Below are 12,706 nucleotides of genomic sequence, written 5' to 3' on the forward strand. Positions count from 1 at the left end.
AAAAATAGAACCGACTTCAGCTGACGGGACACCGCGACCGATTAGTCGGCTGCGCTACGCTCCGTCTCTTCCCTGCGCTCAGCCAATCTCTTGCTGCCACCTGCTCTTCCACATTGGATTTGCCGTTCGTCTCCCCTTTTGTCTCTGTGTGCTCGTGCTTAATTTCGTCTGAGCGTTTCCTGCCTTCAGAATGTGGGCGGTTTGGAGAAACTCTTTCGCTTTCTCTTTCGTACCGGTCTTGCTGTCCGGTGTGGTCCGCACTCCTGCCCCCTGCGATACCCAGGCTTGTGCGTAACGCGTTGCTAGTAATTGCGTTACTTGTAATCAATTACTTTTTTGAGTAATTTTTCGAGTAATCAATTACTTTTCTGAGTAATCGATTACTCAGTAATTGATTACTTTTCCGGCAGAGATTAGCTTATCTTTCAGATGTTCTGCCCCACCCCCAAGTCAAGCCCCTGCGGTGCCATCAGCCTTTGTTGGGCTGTACTAGTACTGCTATAGCAAGCGGAAGTCATTGTAATAACGCTCTGGAATTTCAGAGTCTCTCTCCCTAATCTCTTCCTACACCAGTGTGATGGTACCTGAAGCTTTGGAGGTTTAGTGAGTCATGGGGAAGTTCCACGCAATGCTCTTCCACAATCGGGTCAACGTCTTCCCGGGCGATCTCCTTGTCCTACGTGTTTTTGTTTGTCTTGTTATTTCAGCTGTTCCGCTGTTGAACCTTTTTTCTTTTTTTTTTCTGAGGCACACAAAGAGGGTTATAATTTGCGTGAATGCGGAGTAACGACCGATGTAACGCGTTACTTTTCTACTCGTTACTCAATTACATTTGAAGTCGAGTAATTGGTAATGGTAATCAATTACTTTTTTCACAGAAGTAACTAACGGTAATCAATTACTTTTTTCGAGTAATGGGCACAAGTCTGGCCGCCGCCGATACCTCTGGAGGGGGTGGAGGTGTGAGGGAGAGGAGGTGTGAAAGTGAGCTTCTGGTTCTTCGCACTTCCCCCGCCATTCATATACCGTATTTTCACGCGTATTAGCCGCACCGCAGATAAGCCGCAGGACTCGTTTTTAGATACATTTTGAAAATGTTTTTGCAGATAAGCCGCACTCGCAGATAAGCCACGGGTAAGACGACGCGACTGCTTTGTGCGCTAAACCAGTGATGCACATACAAAATCAATAGAGACTTTATCGCTATGAAAACGGGTATCATTTATTCGACAGAAAAGAGGCTAACATCAGAAATATTACAGAGCGGCTCACTAAGACATGTTCCAGGAGACATAATTCACTGTCACCCCTTTTGTTAGAGCTGCGTGGGGGAATGTATCCGGAAGGTCAGTCCACTCGAATGTGGGCCCGTCCCTGTTCGGTGTTGTTCGTGCACTGGGAGGGCGGTCGTGTTCCAAAAAAACATGACGCACTGTCTGCCCTTTCGTTTCATCCAGGGTATTGGATAAATACCAGGGAAAAATAGTCATCAGATAAGCCGCACCCGCGGATAAGCCGCAGAGCGTCCGCGAAAACAAAAAATCTCGCATAAGCCGCGGCTAATACGCGTGAAAATACCGTAAACCCTCTCTAAAGCACGCACTGTCCCTATTCTACTGTTTGGCGCGGCCTTCTACCTAGATAAAGCAAAATAAAGTTGCCGGTTGCAGTATAGTAAAAATAAAGTAGAGTTGCCAGTTGCAAGAGTTGTAGACGCACATATCGCAGTGGTGGTTGCAGTTAGAAGAATACTCTGGTTATGCGTTTGCTCCGTGACTATACCTTGAGCATAGTCTCTTTTCACTAGGTGAGCAGTAATTCCTGCGTCAGTGGTTTATAATCGGTACATATGCGTGAAATATGGGCACGTTGCTCTAAGGAACCTCGTTTTCTAACAAGGGATTCAGACTATGTAAATAGTGTAAATACTGATCACAACCAAATTTTCAGTCGAATTTTGCCTGATGTGTGTACATACGAATGGTAGATTGTAGATATTTTTAGCAGTTTGACATACTTGGAACGACAGTTTGCACCTGGAAAATTTACGTTGTTATAGTGTTAGTGAGAAGCAAAGTGCAATTTGGGCAGTTACTTGTGTAATTAGATAATTATGTTAATGGCTGTTCATCCCATTGACACGCACGCATTTCCCGTTTCTTATCCTCCTATTGCGAGTCAATAAATTGCGATACGGTCCTAAATTTTCTTTCACAGGTACATAGTGGTATGTAGACGCCATTGCAACAAAGATACTAAAAAGGGGATAATTCGACTTATCCCCTTGTGTCAGAGCTCTTAACATGTAACATGTTAATATCTCGAAATTATCTCTTACAAATGCATTGCAGCTCGAACTTTCTGCAGATGTTTAGGGATCTTTACAATATTTTCTGAACGCGTTCGTATTGCAGTTATTCCAGAAAATAACACATTTCGTAAACGTCATTATTTTTGCCTACACCGAGAACACATTCTCGTCGCCAAGTAGGCGTTTAGCAAGGACGCTGCCGTACTAAGCATACAAAATTAATTACCGTTGACAGTAGCTTCTTCTCGACACATGTGTATACATAATCTGTCAAATTTAGCTAAGCAAACGACCTGCAAGGCCATTTCAAGATGCGCCAAGATGCGCGTGCGGCGACACAAGAACAGGTGCATCTGTCGCGCATCTGCAGATCTCGCCGATGAACGCCTAAAGCAAGAAGATATATGGGTAGTAGATTTCTTGTTCGTTGCAAGGTCACGCTAGTCTCCACGAGAAAAAGATACCGCTTAAGTTTACCTTTCTTTACCCTGCTTCTGTCGGGTATTTCTAGGGTAGAAGCTGCAAGGTAGCTATACCGACGTGATAGGGTACTAACATTTGGCTAAATTAGGTTGCCTTGGTGCCCACTCACACAATAATGGTCCTCGTTTGCGGACCAGCATGCAGAGCCGCACAGCACAGGTCAACAGTCTATTCATACATGCGTTTTTTTCTTTCTTGAAACGGATTCGCATATCCGTTCCGTAGCAGTCTTATTCTCATCCGTTTATCTGGACCCGTTAAGATTCGAATCCCAGTCTACACAGGTCCCTAAGCCATACGGTGAGCATCCTGATGCTATATGGACAAGCTGGACCAGGAGTAGCTTGCCCAGCCGTGAGCGGGCTAACATCTCCATGTTTTTTCTTCTACCATCATCATCAGTAGCAACGTGGACACGCGAAACTGTCCATTGTTTGTGTGCGTCTGTTTTATAAAAATGGAAAGTGATGACCACCGACACTTAAAGTAGCACACAAGTCATTTTTAACACATTGTTTTCTTCCTATAAAACTGTAAAGTAGGCCAGTAAGATGCACCACGCGAAGTAGTTCCCATCACAGAGATCAATTATCGCAGAAATTGAATTTAAAGAACGCCGCAAAAAGCGACACTGCGCAACGGCGGTGGACAGCAGTACTAGCCTGGATCTGCCTGGGACCTCACGCTGATGCTACAAGGATCACGCTCGCGGATTGGTCCAGAGAGATGTCTGCTACTCCGCTGTCGTCTGCTACTCGGCTGTTCTGAAAAAGCATTGCTCCTGGCTCGGTCATGATTCCGCCGCTCCTTCTATCCCCAATTCTCCGGGAGAACTGGCAAAACTAGTTGACGGCGGCAAATGGACAAGGCGCAGACCCCCACTGACCGGCGAACCAGAACGAGTTCTCTCTGTAACGTCATCGATGACGTGGCATCATACCTTCTCCTCCTCGTTATAACAGGAGTGTCGAGTTAAGGGTGAACGCGCGGAGCCATGTTTATGCGAGTTTTTTTTAGGGAAACAAATTGCACACATCAAAACCTTTCGCGCTACTCGGTAAAATGACACACACATTTTCTTCAGACGTCTTAATCTGAATATATATATATTTTTTTTTTGATAGCCCTCTGTACTCCTTTAATGAGTGCGAATTGACGGGTGCTGCCACGACAGCCCAATCAGCCCATACTAAGAGCACTTACCTTCGCAGTTACGTCGAAGCTACAACAGGACACCATATATGATCGACTAAAACTTCTCGCAACACTCAACTCTCTCTATAGATTCACCTCCGCCAAGAACGCGCCAACGCAGTCAAGAGACTGCTCCGACAAAACAACTACACAGCGCTGCCAGAACAGCGCCCGCGTGTACAATACTCCATCCTGGGATCGCGACAGGCGTGACCGCGCAGTCATTACAACGTACCTTGGCATCATCGCAGCGGCGTGCTTGCGAAACGCAGAAGCAGGGCTGTATGCGAGACAACAGAAATAAAGATGCCAGACATTGGGGGAGATGAGGCCGTTCTATTATAACCCCCCCCCCCCCCTAGTGTTCCCGGGTTCTGCACGTGTCGGAGATCATCGCGCATGGCCCCCGCGGTCTAGAAAACGGCGGCGACGATTATTTTTCTACGTCAAGTACGTGTGGGACGACCATTAAACAAGGGACTAGCGCAACGTCAGCTCTAAACTGCTGAGGTCGCGCGGAGATAAATTTATTCGCGCGGTTTGACGCTCGCGCGGTGTCGTGTTATACTTATACGTCGCTTGCGAAGCTATGCGGTCGCGAAAGAATGCCAGCGGAAGGGGACGGGCTAATCGTCATTTATGCACTCGTGGTTTGTGTCTCCATATCATCATCTCCTTCTATCGTTATCTCTTTCTAAAACCTGCGCGAATAAAGTAATCGCGCACTCTTAAAAAAGGGTGTACTTTAACTCCTTTTTTTGCCACATATCTAACAGCCTTTTGGAGAGTATAATTACGCTCAAAAGGGTGTCTCCTCACTCCCTCAAGAAAGTAACATAACACCTTTCACCCTATACTGGAGAGTAATATTACTCCCCGGCAGGGAAAAAGGTGTTATGCTACTCCCTTGAGGGAGTGAGGAGACACCCTTCTGAGCGTGATAGTACTCTCCAAAAGGGTGTTATATATGTGGCAAGGAAAGGAGTTAAAGTACACCCCCTTTTTTTTTAGGAGTGTGGAATGCGATTACGGCAAAAGACGGATACCAGAATCGGATATTAACGAGTTTTAGCGAATCGTTTTGGATCAAACGGCTCGCGAACGATATCGCCGAAAGCCAATGAGAAGAGTGGGTACGTGATGCAGAATGGAATCCTGTGGTTGGGCAGCGACAAAATCATTCGCGAACGATTTTCCCAACTCATTGTCAGATTCCTTCATGAACGGATTCTCTAATGACTGTCGAATAAATAAATATAAATGTGAACACGTAACTGTTGGAAACAACGGAGAATCTGCTATGATTCGCATTTTATCGGCGAGAAACAGAAACATACTGGCTGACGTTTCAATGACACACTGGCGCAGCGAAGACGGAACGTCATGGATCTGATGAAGCTCGACGCTGTTAAAGAAGGAACAAAATTGACACTTAGCCATTGATCGATCTTAGGATCTTTCTTTCTTTAATATGGGATAGTAGAGAGGTTAGCCAGGACAGGGCTTGCTACTCTATATTCATCAAGCAGTCCGTCAGGATACGCTCAGGAGTCAGCATGCAAAATATTTTTTTCCCTGGACGGTGTGAGCGGTGCGACGTGACCTTGGAGGCCCGGCCTGATCTCCTGGTGTGACGCATCAGCATAGCGACAAGCCACGTGATCTCATTTGCCACCGAGAATTGGTGTGCTACGGACACGCGCGGCGCTGCTTGCGACGTACTTTATACGTCACATAATGACGTCAGCATCGCTCACTCACTCTAGTGCTTTGAAAACAAACAGCCAAACGTAACATATGCAAGCGTTCGACGAGTTGTGTTACTGCATTAACCATCACTTTTAACAGCTGTTACACGAAGTGGGTAAATGACAGGTTATCACTGAACTCCCTTACGCCAGACGAAGATTTTTTTCCCCTGAATACTTTATCGGCAAGGGTGATAAGACGGTTCCTTCCAGTGCGGTCCCAAGTGCGAACATTCGGGTCCAGCCTGTTATTAAATGTCATTTGTGTGTTATTACATGTCATTTGCGTGTTATTACATGTCATTGTGCGTTATTACATGTCATTGCGTGTTATTAAATGTCATTAAACGTGCATCCAGGTGCCCATCAAACACTATCGACACGTGAGTTCCCATTGTTTACCTGAGTTAACCGTTACCTTATCCTGGCGGCGCATGTTATTGAAACCTGGGAACCCATTGTTCACACTATCGATACATGATTTCCATTGTTTTCTTATATATCTTATCGTGCGTGTGCGTGTCGCATGTAACCTGAGCGGCCCATTGTTAACAAGTGCTATATCTATCACTACTCAGGTCACGGTTTCTTTATCTAACCACATGAACCACAGCACGGCCACACTTGAACAAAACAGACGCGCCAAAGAACAGTTCGCCCGTGCTGGTTACGAGCGTCAGCCCCCAACCTGCCATCATTCAAGTCTTAACAGGAACATTTTTGCATCCAGCGTGTATGCAAATAAACAGCGCGTCAACGAAAGCCGTTGTGGTTCCACAGTTTGCTTCACGTGGAAACTGTTTTCTCTCACTCTTCAAGAAAACCACGTTGTCGAGAAGCACCGCTTTCGTCCGTATATTCGTCCTTATATCGTCCCTCTGACATCGGTGATAGAGTATATCGTGCAATCCTTTTATCTTCCGGCGCAGAATGCAAATCTTTACCGTTGTAATTGCTCTGTCACGGCAGCTCTCCTTGGGATAAGTAATCGCTCCTCTCGCACATCGCCATTGCACGGACAGGAACTGCTGTTCTGTTTCTCTCTCTCTCTCTACTCTTACGGAACATACTCTCCATCAGTCAAGATTTCGGTCGCCTTTCTATTATCTCACAGTCTAAATTCTCGCGCCGTGCATGCATTTTCTATTATCTCGCGGTAAATTCTTGATTCGTGCTTGTCACCCGTCACTTTCTCGGGCAGAGCGTGTGCTTATAGGGTAAGGCAGTTCGCTGGTCATGTTTTCGTGAAATAAACGACTGATCTTGATAGAGTTCGTACTTCGTACAAGGATGGGAAAGATTTTAAGGAGGAGGGGGACAATACGAAGCGGAGCAGTACAACTACATCTCTTTACAAAGCTAGCTCAGAGTGATTACGAACTCCTCTCGCGTTCACAGCATGTTGATCCAGTGCAAGGTGACTTGTTGTTTGATCTTTCCGAATTCTACATGCTCTCTTCGTGAGTCGGAACGTAATGTCTCCGAATCAGTCAAATACGTAAGCATCCGCGTGTTATTTGTCGGTATACGTTGGAATTAGTCAGACAATACCATCATGAGTAACGCCGCTGTTCAACGCTGAAGTAACGGCGCGCTTTTGAAGGGTTGAGTATAATTTCAATTTCAATTTATTTATTTTTAGACGCCTGTGACCAGCCGATAAAGGCCTGGGCCTAGCCGATAATGACACAGAGAAGGGAAAAACGTGACATAACGAGGGTTACATCGACGCTCACTGGTGTACTAATTTGTTTGCGGATCACATCATGTACACGTTACGCTTACCGAGAAAATACGCGTCAACTCCAATATCTGCGGCGTCAGAAATCACGTATATATATACTTATACAGGAGCACCGAAGAGAAGCCTTTTCCGAACAGTACCTCGCAATACATACGCTCATTTTCGTTCAACTGCGTTCTACACGGGTCAGAATTCCCTCCAAAATGACAACGTAGGTCACGGTAACCTACATTCACATCATCCGAAACGACAAAGGTCATGCATTACCCCTTCAGTTTGAAAGAAGAAACAGAAAGTACAGCTATAGGCACGACACACGGCATACACATACTGAAAAAAAAAAAAGAAAACAAGAGCGCGAAATAGTAAAAGAGAACAAGACGAGCGAGAATCATGCTGGAAAATTATACGTTTCATACGAAAAGCGCCCGTACACTGAAGGATTTTTGCAGGGAGCGAGCGAACGTACGAAACAACGGCACGAGAACACGTCCAGAAGAAAGAGAGAGAGAGAGAAAAAAAAAAAAGGAAAGCGAAGCCTCGTCACGACTGAACTAACAAAGTCGCAAAGGGTCACTTGTCAAACTGCGATGCCACGCTGGCTCGCGACACGAAAAATAAGTGACATAGAAATATGAAACGGAGAAAGATGGACAAAGGAAGGAGAGAGAAAAAAAAAAGTCTCTTTCGAAACATGGGTTTGGCAGGTTGTCAGGATCTCAGGGAAGCACACGCTCCCTCTCTCAAAGAATCCTTCCCGCAATTGCGGAGAGACATCGGGGCTCTGTCGTTGAGGTTGAGACCGTGGATCGCGAGCAAGCTCCCGCCGGTTCGAAGCGGCAGACATTTGTGAGTTTTTTTTTTGTGGTTGAAACGAAAACAGCTGCTCCAGCCTCTGTGAGAACAAACGTTTTGCGCGGTTTTTAATTTGGTTTTCCGCTAATGAAGCTTCCCTCCTTTTTTTTTTGTGAAGTTGTTTCGCTCCCACTTTTAATGAAGTTTCGGGGATATACTAATGAAAGTTCAGGTACACTGCTGTCATTCTCGCGGAATCTCGTTTCTTAGTGAGAAGTATAGGGGAGGCCCCTCGCTACATGAATTTCGTGCGATATGACGTTCACTTTGTATGCTCTCTTGTCATAAAATCTGCTGTACTTAAACACCCTATCAGGATTACGAGACCTACTCCAATCGTTCCAAACTGCACAGAGTTGGTACGGAAACGAAACTCTGGAGATGACATTTGCGACGTACATAAGAAAATAACCTTGCGAAGGGATAAAAAAAAAAGTATGTATGACGTCGTACGTGATGAAGATTGGAATAGGTGATATTCATCACCCAAGCTGCAAAAAACAACAACAAGGAGGACACCGAATCCGACACTTAAGATTCATCAACTGTCGGCGGCAGACCAATACACCAAATCATCAAAGATAAATCTTTAAATACAAACATTCTGAAGCATTATTTTGGCAAAACGAAAAAAAGAAAAAGCCCGCGGCTGTTACTTTCCTCCTACGATGTACTCAGCTATTTGGGATACTAAAACATCCGTGGCAGTACGGTCTTAAAGCCGTTCACGAAGTCTCGCGTCCAACGATAGAAACAACTGAAATTTAAGAAGAAAAAAACAAAAAGAAAGACGAAAAATGAACCACAACAGTGGTGAAGGCATCACACGCGAATTCCTTTCAGCTGCAGGAATGTGCAATGTGTCCTAACATTTGAAGCTCTAGAACCAGCAGTAGAACGATTCTATCTGATCAGTGGTGACAACATAGCGTATATGCTTGTGTTGGCATATTGCAATGTGGCACAGAGGCACTGAGCCATGATATGTATGCTGAAGATTCGAAGGGTATTGTGCACGGAAACTGGATAATGGTACATGACGCGGTAGAATTCGACAGCAGACAATAATGCGTTCGTGAAGCCCTAATGAGCCAATCGGCTAAACGTGGTTGCTCGCAGCCGCTTCACGCGAACTAACTCCTCCATAAGAGCGACAGCACAAGAAGTTCGAAAGAAACTAAACCCGTTTTCCCGTACACAGCAGGAAGCGAGGCGTCGCATGGACATATCCAATCTCTCGGGTCCTTGAATGAGAAAGCGTGCCTGGACTTGGTCCACTCACCTTAGCGTCAAGTTCAGGAACGATGGTGCTTCGGTGTCCGGCACGACATAGAGCCACCGGCGGGGTTCGAGTGAGAAAGCCGAGTGCGGGCGGGTGGTAGTGAAGAAAGGAGTTGAGAGAGAGAGAAAACGCCGGGCCGCGTCCGCTGCTACCCGAATGGCCCCTTCACACGCTGGCTATGCTAACACTGACTACGCGACCGCACAAAGCGAGCGGGCGCGCGCGATGGTGGCGCCACCGTTCATCCCTGCTGCTCTTCCGCATCAATTCCTCCCTCATCATCCAACGCTCTCCTCTTCCGAATCCCCATCCAGGTGCTCGCGCCCCACGTGATCGCCTCTCCTCCTGCTGCACCTCTCGCGCATAGGTGCGCGCTCACCTTGAGTCACGTGACCCCAAACGTCGGCGCCTCCTCACTCTTCGTGTCGCTCTTGCGCGCGTGCGCGCGCGCCGCACCACCAGTTCCAAACCCTCACAACCACCGACGTTCCTGGAAGAAGGTCAGTTACGAAGCTCGCACCTGTCCTTCATACGGGTGTCTCGTCACGTGGAAGGTCTTTGAGGTCAGAACATCGGCTATAACATTATTTCAGTTTCCCAAAGGTACATCGGTGGAATAGGTTAGTCTATCAAGTCCCCGAGTAGAAAGAGGCATTTCTTCGTTACATGCTTTCAAGGCGCGATGATTACATTACACAGCCATATGATACTCCAGGGAGAACATTAATCTCTAATAACTACCTCTGACGTCACTAGCTAATGACAACTGACCACGACGAAGGGCAGCAAGAATAGAACAAAAGAACAGAAATGTTGTGACGTACCCGGTACTTTCTTGCCGGTGTCTTCCCGTTCGTTACATTACTTCCGTTCAAACACGATTTCGGTAGCAGAGTCCCATTTCAACGCAATCCATCTAACGCCTTCCAACGATAGTGCGCGCATGCCTCGAGTCACGTGATAAAACGTCACGACAACACCCTCCTCTTCCAACGGGAGGGCGTGTGCACCCTGGCGGTATTTTACCAAAGTTGCGCTTTGCTCGCGCCCCTGGCTGACCACGTGACTTCTGTTCTTGCCCTCCCCGCGCGCCACCTTGAGGGCTCCCGCCACGCGGTGTGGATGGAAGGATGATTGCAGGTGATTGTCGGTTGATTTCGACGCGCGGAAAGATCGATGACTCCCGGCGTTCTGAAGGCGGTGCATTTTTTTTTGCTTTCTTCGCTGGCTCTCCTGCGGTGTCGCGCGCGCGGACGCATGTAGGTGACGCAATAAGTAGGGGACAGCTTTCTAGACGCAATTCGGTAACCGGTCAGGAAATAGACACGTAAGCTAAAGGACACGACAGCCAAAGAGAATGAATACGTTTATGTAAGGATGAGCGGTTGTTGATCGAAGCAGGTGCCAAATAAAGACAACGCAAGGAGAAATTCCCTCTCCCCCTCTTTCTTCTCTCTGGTGTTACGTCAGTGCTGTGGTACGTGGAACAAACGGTACTTGACGTTTGCAGATAAACTCATCAACGCGGATGTGAATGCCAGATAAACACGAACGAGTAAGGAAAGGTATGGACAATTGTAAAACAACTAAAAAAAAACTCACTAGATATGTAAATTAGCACACTGAAATATGAATGAAAGCTCATGCACAGAATCTATGCAAATCATATGCAAGACGGGGGACATGGGCTTTGCCCCCTGGTATTTGGATAAGCCCCACAAAAGAGACGTATTTAATGGGTTCTATTGTACGACATGCACAAAAAAAAAAAAATAAACAGTCTTGGGTAAGTTATTTCTAAAAAGTAACAGAGTTGGAGTTACTTTCTTGGTTAAGTAGCTAAGTTACAGTTATAGTTACTTTCTTGGTCAAGTAACTAGTTACAGTGACTGAGAGAAAGTAACTTAGTTACATTACAGTTACTTTTTATAAAAATGACCATGCGAGGGTGACACAATTGTTAAAAACATACATTTATTTACATTTACTTAAGTGCGATAAAAGTATTATTGCACTTAACCAGAAGCTGTATGAGTCAAGATGTGGCTCTCCCACAGGGGAAAATGCGACATGTGTACGTACGAAAACAAGGATCGACATTTATTCGAGTAACTAGATACATTTTGCAGTTACACTCACAGAAATAGTAACTAGTTACTGTTAAAAACTACTTTTCTGGAAATATAACTAGTTACTGTAACTAGTGGTTGGATAGGAGCGTGCTATGCAGTGAAGTTCATTTTTAAGAGTGTAGTGTTCAGTACTTCCTGCAGGTGCTTGCGAAATGTTTGTTTCTAGGCGCACGTGCTCGTTTTTTGCAGTCTTTGGTAGTAACTAAGTTACTTTTAATTTTACCAATACTTTTACTAATAACTTTACTTTTAACTACTACTTTTTACTAATAACTTTTAACTGTAACAAGTTACTTTTGAGGTTAACTCGTTACAGTTAAAAGTTAAAACGACAGGAGATTAGATATTCCGCGCACCTGTCAGTAGGTATTTCCACTCTTGTTCGCTGCTATAGGGTGTCGCCCCGATCAATCAAATGCGTCGATCTTGTGTTGCGTAAACTTTTTTTGTCGGGATCTGTTCGTGAATTTTACAATTCGCGACATTCGCGAATTTTATGGGCCCTGGAACACTAAGGGTCTTACCGTATACCCTCAGATATTCCTACTCGCCTAAGTTCAATCGAAAATTGGCACCTGTTAACGGCCCTCTTTTGTCCCCACTGTACCCTGATTAACGACGCATAATTAAGCCGTCCCCCCCTCCCCGTTTTCCTTCGAGCACCTGCACGCGGCTTGACTGTTAAAACAGGGCCAGAACGCGAAACCTGATGCAATAGCTCTACAAAAAGCCTTTGTGCCTCAGCGTTAGAGAACTCGTAGAGATTATGTTAATGTTAATGAGAACAAACATTGCTCGCGATACCCCCCCCCCCCCCCCCTCCGCGCAGTCGATAATTAGAGTTCTGGTCTTTTTCTTCTTTCTTCCAGCGAGTGGCTCATAGGATGTTGATTGTTTTTTTGTTGCTTTAATTACTTGACTCGTCCGACATTTAGAGCAGAGCAGAAGGAGCGAACA

General features: G+C 45.8%; 1 protein-coding gene across 3 annotated transcripts in view; it reads right to left on the bottom strand.

Moving 5' to 3' along the window:
* The window catches only part of LOC135386211 (poly(rC)-binding protein 3-like), a 286,711-nt gene that overhangs the window by 217,903 nt on the left and 56,102 nt on the right, over positions 1–12,706 (bottom strand). Inside the window, exon 1 of one of the 3 annotated variants that reach the window (XM_064616009.1) lies at positions 9,618–9,886. The exons of 1 other annotated variant lie outside the window; for it this stretch is intronic. The gene's annotated coding sequence lies outside the window, so the exon portion shown is untranslated. Of the gene's footprint in view, positions 1–3,997; positions 4,099–9,617; positions 9,887–12,706 lie in introns of those variants that run through there. One more of the 3 variants, XM_064616011.1, reaches the window with a different exon arrangement.

Source organism: Ornithodoros turicata, chromosome 2, assembly GCF_037126465.1.
Source record: "Ornithodoros turicata isolate Travis chromosome 2, ASM3712646v1, whole genome shotgun sequence".
NCBI classification, from domain to species: Eukaryota; Metazoa; Arthropoda; class Arachnida; order Ixodida; family Argasidae; genus Ornithodoros; species Ornithodoros turicata.